Source organism: Ranitomeya variabilis, chromosome 1 (assembly GCF_051348905.1).
Source record: "Ranitomeya variabilis isolate aRanVar5 chromosome 1, aRanVar5.hap1, whole genome shotgun sequence".
NCBI classification, from domain to species: Eukaryota; Metazoa; Chordata; class Amphibia; order Anura; family Dendrobatidae; genus Ranitomeya; species Ranitomeya variabilis.
The window spans coordinates 234,374,598-234,387,373 of record NC_135232.1 but is presented as its reverse complement, the minus strand read 5'-3'; positions in this window follow the sequence as shown (position 1 = coordinate 234,387,373).

Below are 12,776 nucleotides of genomic sequence, written 5' to 3'. Positions count from 1 at the left end.
TAACAATGGATGGGTGCAGCTGATATATTTCTTTAGTCAGCCAAAAGTACACAGACACGTCCTATGGGATCCACGTCTGGTTCTTTTTAATGAATGTGAGCTTGCTCATGTTGACTGTGGACAGGCAGATGCGCCTGTCTGTAATCACACCCTCTGCTATGCTAAACACAAGTCCCAACAGTATACTTGCCACAGGAAAATCCAGCACTTCCAATTCTTAAAGGGCAAGCTCAGGTCATTTGGAGACTCGGATGTTAAATAGGGCAGACCAATCACTCAGTATGAGGAGATGTGTGGACACGTACTCTTTCACCATGTTGTTTAAACGATGCCTCCTGCTATCAGATGGTGGTGCAGAACATTCTGGTGCTCGTCAGTAGTGCATCTACCAGCGTGCGCTTGTATTCACATATTTTCTGATTCCATTCCAGTGGACTGTAGTAAGGATGGTACTTTGTCCTTGTAGTGGGGATCCAGTAAGATGGCCACCCAGTAACCAGCACTGGCAACAATCCAGTAAACTCAGCGGTCATTGCAAAGGTGCAGCAGTATGTATTGGCTCATGTATGCCAGGCAATGCAAGCTATCCTTGGTGTGAAGTTTATCATCTGGGTCATCTATATCCCCCCAGCCATGCTCCAGTGATGCCCGTGAGCTTCTTTGAGTGTCACCTTCATTTGAATATGGTTCATCCTCCTCATCTGCCAAAACTGTCTCTGACTGGAGAGTTGTGTACCTGGCCACTGTTGGTCCAGGGACACACCTTCCTAGTCATGTGTGGATGACTGGCCAGATAATGGTGTGAATGGTCCCTGTTCCTCCTCCTCTTCCTCCTGTGCACCACCACATCCATCATCATCTGAAGCATTTTTTCAAGAGGAACAGACGTGGCATAGTGACGATTATGACATCTTCATCAGTGCTGGCCGTGTTGGCGAAGTACTTCAAGCATCGCAACACAGCACACATGTTCCGAATGAAGGCCCACTCATTGGTGGTGAAGTGGTGTTGTTACATAAAGCGACTCAGCCATGCGTGCTGCAGTTGAAACTCCACTATTGCTTGCTGCTGCTCACCTAGTGTCTCCAGTATATGCACGGTGGAGTTCCACCTTGTGGGCATGTCACATATGAGGCGGTGAACGGGAAAGCTGCAGCACAGACAGGCAAACAGCAGCAGAGTGAAAACCTCAAAAGTGCACACAGATGGCTTGCTCATTGAGCAGCAGCTCTGACATATATGGGTGATTTGTTAAGGAAGCTCTGCACCACCAAATTCAGCACATGTGCCAAGTAAGGGATTTGTGTTAAACTGGCTATGCCCAGAGATGCTATGAGATTTTGCCCATTATTGCGCACCAACAGGCCGGGCTTGAGGTTCAAGGGAAAATGGATCAGGAGGACCCTCAGATCTTTCCTGGTTTTTCAGTTGGGTATTCCACTGCAGCTCATGTTTTAAATTTGAAAGCCTCGTCATGCAGGTGGTGCTTAGGTTCAAAACATGTATGCCTCACTTCAGGCTCTGATGGCACAGTGTGCAAATCACTCATCTCTTGTCATCAGCACACTGCCTGAAGAAATGTCACCCCAGGGAGCTCCTTTAAGCTGGCTTTGTTGGGGTCAGTTTGTAGGCACGGTGAGCAGTAGCAGTTAACGTACTTTTGAACTCTGCTCCCTTTTTGCACTGTAGCTTGGGAAACGTGGCCTCCTACTCTTCCTCTGAATTGCGCATGTCGCATGGATGACCTTCACGCCATGTGAGGTCTAGGACCTCATCATTCCTCGCATCATCTTCGACCCACTCCTCACCTCTGCCCTCCTTGCCTGTCTGCATACTGCAGAAAGATGCAGCAGTTGGCAACTTTGTTTCACCATCATCTGAGATGAACGTGTGCACTGACCATTCCATGTACTCATCCTCCAACTGAACAAGTGGATGGGCAGCAGTGCAATCAATCTCTTCCACTTTTGAGGCATGGCCAGGTGAATGGCCCACAGAACCACATCCAGCAGAGTAATCAAAAAGCAGAAGTAACTGCTGCATGATTTGAGGATCAGACTCCTTGACTGATTTCCAAGGGAGTGAGGTGGAAGCCAGATGACCATGATCCACAGGTGCCAACTCTTTCAGAAGGGGACCTGGTCGGAGATAATGTGAATGAACTGGAGCCACTCTCAGCAATCCAATCTAAAACTGCCTCAACCTGTTCTGGCCTCGCCTTTCGTGCACTGGCACTCAGCCCCACGAAATGACACAGAACGTCCTATTGCCTGTGTTCACCAAAGGAAGGTTTTTCATTTGGGCACATAGCAGGCACAGAATGACCACATCCTCTCCCTGCAGCAGCTATACCACCCCCAGCAGCAGCAGCTACAGCACCACCACCAGAAACACCACAGCTACAGTGGGTACGGAAAGTATTCAGACCCCTTTAAATTTTTCACTCTGTTTCATTGCAGCCATTTTGTAAATTCAAAAAAAAAATTGAAAAAAAGAAACATAGAAATTTTTCCAAATGTATTAAAAAAGAAAAACCAAAATATCACATGATCATAAGTATTCAGACCCTTTGCTCAATATTGAGTAGAAGCACCCTTTTGAGCTAGTACAGCCATGATTCTTTTTGGAAGACTGAGACAGGTGCAGATTAGAGATGAGCGAATATCTCAATATTCGTTCACGTTCGCCGAATGAGCACTTATTCGCTGATTAATTCGGCGAATATTCGCCGAACACAATTATAGTCAATGGGAGGCAAAAACAAACGCCTGCACAACACCTTAGAACGGCCCCAAATGCTGCCAAAACACATCAAACGAGGGACAGACACGAGGAACATGACCTCAATTCACCCACAGTACAAATTTCAGCATGGAACTGCAGCAATCAGCCAAGCATGGGGTATTGAGGTCTGGGACAGCATTTACAGCTTTCCAATGAATGTCACAGTAAGACGAGGTGGGTGAGGGATCAGTGTAGGGCTTCTTTGCTGTGAACCCTGATACCACATGCAACACCTTTGCCTTAGCAATTATTGGCAGATGGACACCCAACCAGGAGTGTACACATTTCCAAAAATTATTGGCAGACAACTCCAAAGTGGCATCCATTTCACCACACTAGAAATAGTAGAGTTGGGACTGATAGGTCTTTCACTACACCCAAACCAGCAGATGGACACCCAACTTGAAGTTTTCAAATTTTTTAAAAATGAGGGTCTGACACCACCGAAGTGGAATAACTTTCATGAGAATAGAAATAGTATAATTGGGAATGACACGTCTTCCACTATAGCTAACACAGCAGATGTAGACCAACCATGACTGTTCACATTACAACAAATTTGTGTTAACCCCTTCATGACCTTGCCGTTTTTTGCAATTCTGACCAGTGTCCCTTTATGAGGTAATAACTCAGGAACGCTTCAACGGATCCTAGCGATTCTGAGATTGTTTTTTCGTGACATATTGGGCTTCATGTTAGTGGTAAATTTAGGTCGATAATTTCTGAGTTTATTTGTGAAAAAAACGGAAATTTGGCAAAAATTTTGAAAATTTCGCAATTTTCACATTTTGAATTTTTATTCTGTTAAACCAGAGAGTTATGTGACACAAAATAGTTAATAAATAACATTTCCCACATGTCTACTTTACATCAGCACAATTTTGGAAACAAATTTTTTTTTTGCTAGGAAGTTATAAGGGTTAAAATTTGACCAGTGATTTCTCATTTTTACAACAAAATTTACAAAACCATTTTTTTTAGGGATCACCTCACATTTGAAGTCAGTTTGAGGGTTCTATATGGCTGAAAATACCCAAAAGTGACACAATTCTAAAAACTGCACCCCTCAAGGTGCTCAAAACCACATTCAAGAAGTTTATTAACCCTTCAGGTGTTTCACAGCAGCAGAAGCAACATGGAAGTAAAAAATGAACATTTAACTTTTTAGTCACAAAAATGATATTTTAGCGAAAATTTTTTTATTTTCCCAAGGGTAAACGGAGAAACTGGACCACGGACGTTGTTGTCCAATTTGTCCTGAGTACGCTGATATCTCATATGTGGGGGTAAACCACTGTTTGGGCGCACGGCAGGGCTCGGAAGGGAAGGAGCGCCATTTGACTTTTTCAATGAAAAATTGGCTCCAATCTTTAGCGGACACCATGTCGCGTTTGGAGAGCCCCCGTGTGCCTAAACATTGGAGCTCCCCCACAAGTGACCCCATTTTGGAAACTAGACCCCCCAAGGAACTTATCTAGAAGCATAGTGAGCACTTTAAACCCCCAGGTGCTTCACAAATTGATCCGTAAAAATGAAAAAGTACTTTTTTTCACGAAAAAATTATTTTAGCCTCAATTTTTTCATTTTCACATGGGCAACAGGATAAAATGGATCCTAAATTTTGTTGGGCAATTTCTCCTGAGTACACCAATACCTCACATGTGGGGGTAAACCACTGTTTGGGCACATGGTAAGGCTCGGAAGGGAAGGAGCGCCATTTGACTTTTTGAATGAAAAATTATCTCCATCGTTAGCGGACACCATGTCGCGTTTGGAAAGCCCCTGTGTGCCTAAACATTGGAGCTCCTCCACAAGTGACCCCATTTTGGAAAGTAGACCCCCCAAGGAACTCATCTAGAGGCATAGTGAGCACTTTAAACCCCCAGGTGCTTCACAAATTGATCCGCAAAAATGAAAAAGTACTTTTTTTTCACACAAAATTTCTTTTAGCCTCAATTCTTTCATTTTCACATGGGCAACAGGATAAAATGGATCCTAAAATTTGTTGGGCAATTTCTCCTGAGTATGCCGATACCTCATATGTGGGGGTAAACCACTGTTTGGGTGCACGGCAAGGCTCGGAAGGGGAGGCGTGCCATTTGACTTTTTGAATGGAAAATTAGCTCCAATCGTTAGCGGACACCATGTCGCGTTTGGAGAGCCCCTGTGTGCCTAAACATTGGAGCTACCCTACAAGTGACCCCATTTTGGAAACTAGACCCCCCAAGGAACTTATCTAGATGCATAGTGAGCACTTATAACCCCCAGGTGCTTCACAGAAGTTTATAACGCAGAGCCGTGAAAATAAAAAAATAATTTTTCTTTCCTCAAAAATGATTTTTAGCCCAGAATTTTTTATTTTCCCAAGGGTAATAGGAGAAATTGGACCCCAAATGTTGTTGTCCAGTTTGTCCTGAGTACGATGATACCCCATATGTGGGGGTAAACCACTGTTTGGGCGCACGGCAGGGCTCGGAAGGGAAGGCACGCCATTTGGCTTTTTGAATGGAAAATTAGCTCCAATCATTAGCGGACACCATGTCGCGTTTGGAGAGCCCCTGTGTGCCTAAACATTGGAGCTCCCGCACAAGTGGCCCCATTTTGGAAACTAGACCTCCCAAGGAACTAATCTAGATGTGTGGTGAGCACTTTGAACCCCCAAGTGCTTCACAGAAGTTTATAACGCAGAGCCATGAAAATAAAAAATAATTTTTCTTTTCTCAAAAATGATTTTTTAGCCCACAATTTTTTATTTTCCCAAGGGTAATAGGAGAAATTGGACCCCAAAAGTTGTTTTCCAGTTTCTCCTGAGTACGCTGATACCCCATATGTGGGGGTAAACCACTGTTTTGGCACACGTCGGGGTTCGGAAGGGAAGTAGTGACGTTTTGAAATGCAGACTTTGATGGAATGCTCTGCGGGCATCAGGTTGCGTTTGCAGAGCCCCTGATGTGCCTAAACAGTAGGAACTCCCCACAAGTGACTCCATTTTGGAAACTAGACCCCCAAGGGAACTTATCTAGATGTGTGGTGAGCACTTTTAACCCCCAAGTGCTTCACAGAAGTTTATAACGCAGAGCCGTGAAAATAATAAATGTGTTTCCTTTCCTCAAAAATATTTTTTTAGCCCAGAATTTTTTATTTTTGCAAGAGTAACAGGAGAAATTGGACCCCAAAAGTTGTTGTACAGTTTCTCCTGAGTACGCTGATACCCCATATGTGGGGTTAAACCACTGTTTGGGTACATGCCGGGGCTCGGAAGGGAAGTAGTGACGTTTTGGAATGCAGACTTTGATGGAATGGTCTGCGGGCATCATGTTACGTTTGCAGAGCCCCTGATATGCCTAAACAGTAGAAACCCCCCACAAGTGACCCCATTTTGGAAACTAGACCCCCCCAAGGAACTTATCTAGATGTGTGGTGAGCACGTTCAACCCCCAAGTGCTTCACAGAAGTTTACAACGCAGAGCCGTGAAAATAAAAAATAATTGTTCTTTCCTCAAAAATTATGTTTTAGCAAGTAATTTTTTATTTTTGCAAGGGTAACAGGAGAAATTGGACCCCAACAGTTGTTGCCCAGTTTGTCCTGAGTACGCTGGTACCCCAAATGTGGGGGTAAACCACTGTTTGGGCGCACGTCGGGGCTTGGAAGGGCGGGAGCACCATTTGACTTTTTGAACGCAAGATTGGCTGGAATCAATGGTGGCGCCATGTTGCGTTTGGAGACCCCTGATGTGCCTAAAACAGTGGAAACCCCTCAATTCTAACTTCAACACTAACCCCAACACACCCCTAATCCTAATCCCAACTGTAGCCATAACCCTAATCACAACCCTAACCCCAACACACCCCTAACCACAACCCTAACCGCAACACAACCGTAACCCTAATTCCAACCCTAATCCTAACCCTAATCCCAACCGTAACCCTAATCCCAACCCTAACCACAACTGTAACCCCAACACACCCCTAACCCTATCCGTAACCCTAACCACAAGCCTATTCTTAACCCTATTTCCAACCCTAGCCCTAATTCCAACCCTAACCCTAAGGGTATGTGCCCACGTTGCGGATTTGTGTGAGATTTTTCCGCACGATTTTTGAAAAATCTGCAGGTAAAAGGCACTGCGTTTTGCCTGCGGATTTACAGCAGATTTCCAGTGTTTTTTTGTGCGGATTTCACCTGCGGATTCCTATTGAGGAACAGGTGTAAACCGCTGCGGAATCCGCACAAAGAATTGACATGCTGCGGAAAATACAATGCAGCGTTTCTGCACGGAATTTTCCGCACCATGGGCACAGCAGATTTGGTTTTCCTTAGGTGTACATGGTACTGTAAACCTGATGGAAAACTGCTTCGAATTCGCAGCGGCCAATCCGCTGCAGATCCGCGGCCAATCCGCTGCGGATCCGCTGCCGATCCGCGGCCAATCCGCTGCAGATCCGCGGCCAATCTGCTGCGGATCCGCTGCCGATCCGCTGCGGATCCGCGGCCGATCCGCTGCCAATCCGCTGCAGATCCGCGGCCAATCTGCTGCGGATCCGCTGCCGATCCGCTGCGGATCCGCGGCCGATCCGCTGCGGATCCGCGGCCGATCCGCTGCCGATCCGCTGCAGATCCGTGGCCAATCCGCTGCGGATCCACTGCGGATCCGCGGCCGATCCGCTGCGGATCCGCGGCCGATCCGCTGCGGATCCGCGGCCGATCCGCTGCGGATCCGCTGCGATCCGCGGCCGATCCGCTGCGGATCCGCGGCCGATCCGCGGCCGATCCGCGGCCGATCCGCTCTGTGTGCACATGCCATAACCCTACCCCTAACCCTAACCCTACCCGTAACCCTAACCCTACCCCTAGTTCTAACCCTAGTTCTAACCCTAACCCTAGTGGTAAAAGAAAAAAAAATATTTTCTTTATTTTATTATTGTCCCTACCTATGGGGGTGATAAAGGGGGGGGTTTATTTATTATTTTTTTATTTTGATCGCTGTGGTAGAACCTACCACAGCGATCAAAATGTACCTGTAACGAATCTGCCAGCCTGCAGATTCGGCGGGCGTACTGAGCATGCGCCCGCCATTTTCCAAGATGGCGGCGCCCAGCGAGGACACGGCCGGACACCGGGAGGCTCGGTAAGTATGAGGGGGTGGTGGGGGGATGGATCGGAGCACAGGGGGGGGGATCGGAGGACGGGGGGAGCGGACAGGAGCACGGGGGAGCGGACAGGAGCACGGGGGAGCGAACAGGGGGACGGAGGGGGGTACCTGACAGAACGGACGACTGGGGAGGAGATCGGGGGCGGTGGGGGGGGCCAGTACATGATTTCCAGCCATGGCAGATGCTATTGCAGCATCGGCCATGGCTGGATTGCAATATTTCACCATTTTCATAGGTGAAATATTGCAAATTGCTCTGATTGGCTGTTGCACTTTCAACAGCCAATCAGAGCGATCGTAGCCACGTGGGGGCAAAGCCACCCCCCCTAGGCTGAAGTACAACTCCCCCTCTCCCTGCAGATCGGGTAAAATAGGAATTAACCCTTTCACCCGATCTGCAGGGATGCGATCATTCCATGACGCCGCATAGGCGTCATGGGTCGGGAAGGGGTTAACATCATCAGCAGCAGCAGTAGCAGCCTCAGAAGCGGCACTAAAGATATAACAGAGTGCAGTTGAATGAAATTAATGCATCACACTCAAAAAAAATGCATTATCACCTACTCTGACTTGTTCATGACTTGTTCATCTTAATGAAAGTTAGGGGGTCAACACTTTCAAGCGGGGGGGCTGCAATATGCACAGCTAAATGAAAGCCCCCCCATGACTGTGGTGCCAAGGGGAGTGGGAACATTTAAAGGCAGAGCAGTGGGATTGGTTGAAAGGGGACAAAGGAGGGGGCGGGTGTTTAGGCTGAGGAGGGTGTGGATATAAAGAAAAGTGTGTGGTTAGGGACAGTACATGTGGAATTAGCAGGGAAAGAAGAAAGAAAGAACATGTGCTTACCATGGCCACTGTAGATTCCATGCTGTCGCAGCTGCGGGACATTGCCCGGTCAAGAAGGGGTGGCTGGCTGGAGGACCAGCTGGCGAAACTTCTTGGAGCACAAGGAACCCAGGGCACCAGGACACGGAGGACCCGGCCACCGGAATGTCTATCGCCTGAGGCAGGTACACGCGGTAGATGCCGACCACAGCGGGGCCCTGCAGAGGGTACAGGCCGCAGTGATGGTATCCGGCCTGACCCGCCCTCTGGCAGGAATCCATTGGCCGGTGCTGCTGGCGTGGGTAGACGGACTAGGGCTGCGGCGGTGCAGGTGCACCCTGAAGCGATGGCTGCACCTCGTGTGGCCATGGATGTGGGACGCGTGGCAGCGGTGAGGAGAGGCGGCAATCAGAGGCGGGGTGCGGCACTGACGGTGGCTCCGGCGCCGACGAGGAGGAGGAGCAGGAATGGAGCGTCGGCTCAGCAGTGGCGCGGAGATGTGTGCACGGCGGCGGGTGACCCTGGACCAGATGCTGCGGGGGTACCTAGCAGGTCCGGTGCACTAAGCAGCAGATCGGAGGGCAGGCAGATTCCTGGCACTCAGCCTGGCCCTTTGACGGCGGCGGCGCGCAGACGAAGTCAGCAGGAGGCTCAGCAGGAGGGCAGGCATGGGGACAGACAGGCGGCTGGCAGGTCGAGGTCGGCAAGGAGATCAAGGAATAGATCATCTTCTCCTGCTTCGGTCCCCCCCCGGTGACGAGGAGGCCGGGGGCGCGGGCCAGGAGCAACAAAGCGGCATGGAGGATTCCGGATCCTGCAGTGACCTGCGCGACTATCGGGAACCGCTGGATTCTGGAAGCACGGCTGGTGGGAACACAGCACCTACACAGCCTCGTGTGTGTGAGTATAGTCCTTGTACGCCAATTAGTGGGGTTCGGACGGGGGACTTAGGGGATAACTGTGGTGCAGCTGGTAATTTTGGGATTCCCGGGGTGAGAGAGCTTTTGTCAAGTATGTCACAGATTTTGAGGAGGTTGGATGGGGGGCGCAGATAGTTTACGGGCATCCCCTGTGGGAGCGTGGTTACCCGCTTTGGGTCAGGGTTCAGTACGGCCTTTGGGTTCGGACATGTTGAGTGGGGGGGAGCAGTCAGCGTCGGGTGGGGTGTCAGTGGCTATACAAACTGGAAAGGATAAGGCTGATACGGTTTAATTGGATGATAGGGCAAGAGGGGAGGTTTACGTTTGTTTTGAAGGGCCTTTAGGCGCTCATTTAAAACAAGAAGTAAAGGAAAAAATTTGGAAGGATGAGTATGTGGAGATTTTCTCCCTCCTTCCTTTGGAGAAATGTAATCTAGAAAAGGGAAAAAAGGATGATAGCAGAAAAGATGAGGAGGAAAAGCGTAGGTGGCGTTTGATTCCGCAAACATTCGTAAACTGGCAGCAGGCATTTGCTATTTTGGCAAGCGTTATTGGTGAAAAGTTTCCGGGAAATTGTTCTGGTCTTTTCTGTTACTTTTATGCTATTGGTGAAGCATATAGGGCGTACGGTGGACTGGCGTGGCTGCGGTACGATGAGCAATTTAGGCAAAGGAAGGCGGTTAGGCCTGAGATAAAATGGGAACAGAAGGACATAGGGTTGTGGTTGAAAGTTATGGCACCAACGTGGTTTGGTCAGTCCTTTCAAGGGGGCGGAGGGAGTTTCGGGCAACATCCGGGACAGGGAAGTGGGGGTCAAGGGACTCAGGGGACGAAAGACAAAACGGGGACATGTTGGCAGTTTAATGGCGGCCAATGCAAGTACGGTAGCACTTGTAAATTCAAGCATGTCTGTTCCCACTGTAATGGGGCCTCACATGGAGTGGCCAAGTGTTTTAAAAAAGCAAGGGGGAGACCTGCCGTGGGTTGGGGTCAAGGGGGTGACACCAGTGAAGGTTCAAAAGATGGCCCCCTATCTAAATAGGTATCCGGATCAGTTAAAGGCGAAGTTACTTTTGGAGGGTTATTCTGAGGGTTTTCTGATTCCTCATCCTATGCATGAAGTCCCTTTTTCAAAAAAGAATCTGAGGTCGGCTGATTTACATGCAGACGTAGTTACGGCAAAATTGGCAAAAGAGGTGGAGTTAGGGCGAATGGCAGGGCCGTTTAGTTGTTTGCCGGGGGAGGGAGTGATTGTTTCGCCTTTGGGGGTTGTTCCAAAAAAAGAACCTAACAAGTTTCGTTTGATTCAACATTTGTCATACCCTAAAGGGCTATCGGTTAATGATGGCATTTCAGAGGAGCTGTGCTCCGTAGTATACACATCTTTTGATGTGTCCGTGCAATGGGTACGTAGGTATGGCGCTGGTGCGTTAATGGCTAAGACAGATGTTGAATCGGCTTTCCGTTTGCTTCCGGTTCACCCCGATAGCATTCCTCTTTTGGGTTGCTTTTGGAATGGTGGTTTTTATTTGGATTGGTGTTTACCCATGGGCTGCTCGATTTCTTGCTCACTGTTCGAGTCTTTTAGTACTTTTATGGAGTGGGTTGTGCGGGATGTTTCGCAGGTTCCTTCAGTCATCCACTACCTGGATGATTTTTTGTTTGTCGGGCCGCCAGATTCATTAGTGTGTAGGAATTTGTTGGCTACCATGGAATGGGTGTCGGGACACTTTGGTGTTCCATTAGCGCAGGAAAAGACGGAGGGCCCTTGCACGGTGTTGAGCTTTTTGGGAATTCTTATTGATTCAGAGAGGATGGAGTGCAGGTTGCCCGAAGATAAGTTGTTGTCTCTCCAGCAGGAGGTGCTGAGAGTTGAAAAATTGCGCAAGGTTTCATTGAAGGAGTTACAGTCGTTGTTAGGTCATTTGAATTTTGCATGTCGAATTATGCCTATGGGTAGAATTTTTTCCAGGAGGTTATCCAGAGCAACTGCTGGAGTGCGGTCGGCGCATCATTTCATTCGATTGAATAAAGAGCATAGAGAGGATTTATTGGTGTGGAGGCATTTTTTAGAAAATTATAATGGAAGGTCTTTGATTTTACAGGAAGAACTTAATGATTTTGATTGTGAGATTTTTACGGATGCTGCGGGCAGTGTTGGCTACGGCGCCTATTTTGGAGGAAAATGGAGCATTGGCGTTTGGCCCGATTGGTGAGGTAAAAATGGATTTACAAAAAATTTAGCGTTGCTGGAATTGTTTCCAATTGTCGTTGCTGTTTTTATCTGGGGCGACATGTTTAAAGATAGGTGGGTGCGTTTCCATTGCGAAAATGCCAGCGTGGTGGCGGTGATTAATAGCCTTTCCTCTTCCTCTTCCCCGGTGATTAGATTGGTTCGGGAGCTGGTGTTGCGGTGCCTGGAGTTGAATACATGGATTTCAGCTGTTCATGTACCCGGCGTTCAAAATTCTATTGCGGATGCTTTGTCTCGTTTGCAATGGGACCGTTTCCGGGAGTTGGAACCAGACGCAGAGGAGGCAGGAGCAGGATGCCCTTCACATATGTGGCAGATTGTTGCGGACGAGGTGGTCGGTTGATACAGGCCTCGGTGTCGGGAAGGACATGATCAGGTTACGAATGGTCGTGGCATATGTGGGAGCAGTGGTTGGATCAGTTGGGTACGGTAGTGTCTGATAGTGATAAGATAATGGTGCTTTTGTTATTGATAGGGTCAGCGGAGGGATGGGGTTGGTCAGTGTCAAAGTTGACAAAATGTATAGCTGGTGTGGCTTTTGGTTTTAAGCTTCAAGGTTCTCTGGATGTTACAAAGGATTTTTTGATACGACAGGCATTAAGGGGTTTTCGTAAAGGATCCTCGACTTGCGATAAGCGCAGGCCCATAACTTTTGGGATGTTGGAACGTTTGCGGGGGCTTTGGGGAAGATTTGTAGTTCTCATTTTGAGGCCGTTCTGTTTCGCCTGGCCTTTTCTTTGGCCTTTTTTGGGGCATTGAGATTAGGGGAGCTGGTGTCCCCTAAAAAGGATTTTGCCGGGGGCTTGTTAGCTGAGGATGTAGAATTTTGGTCAGGGGGTA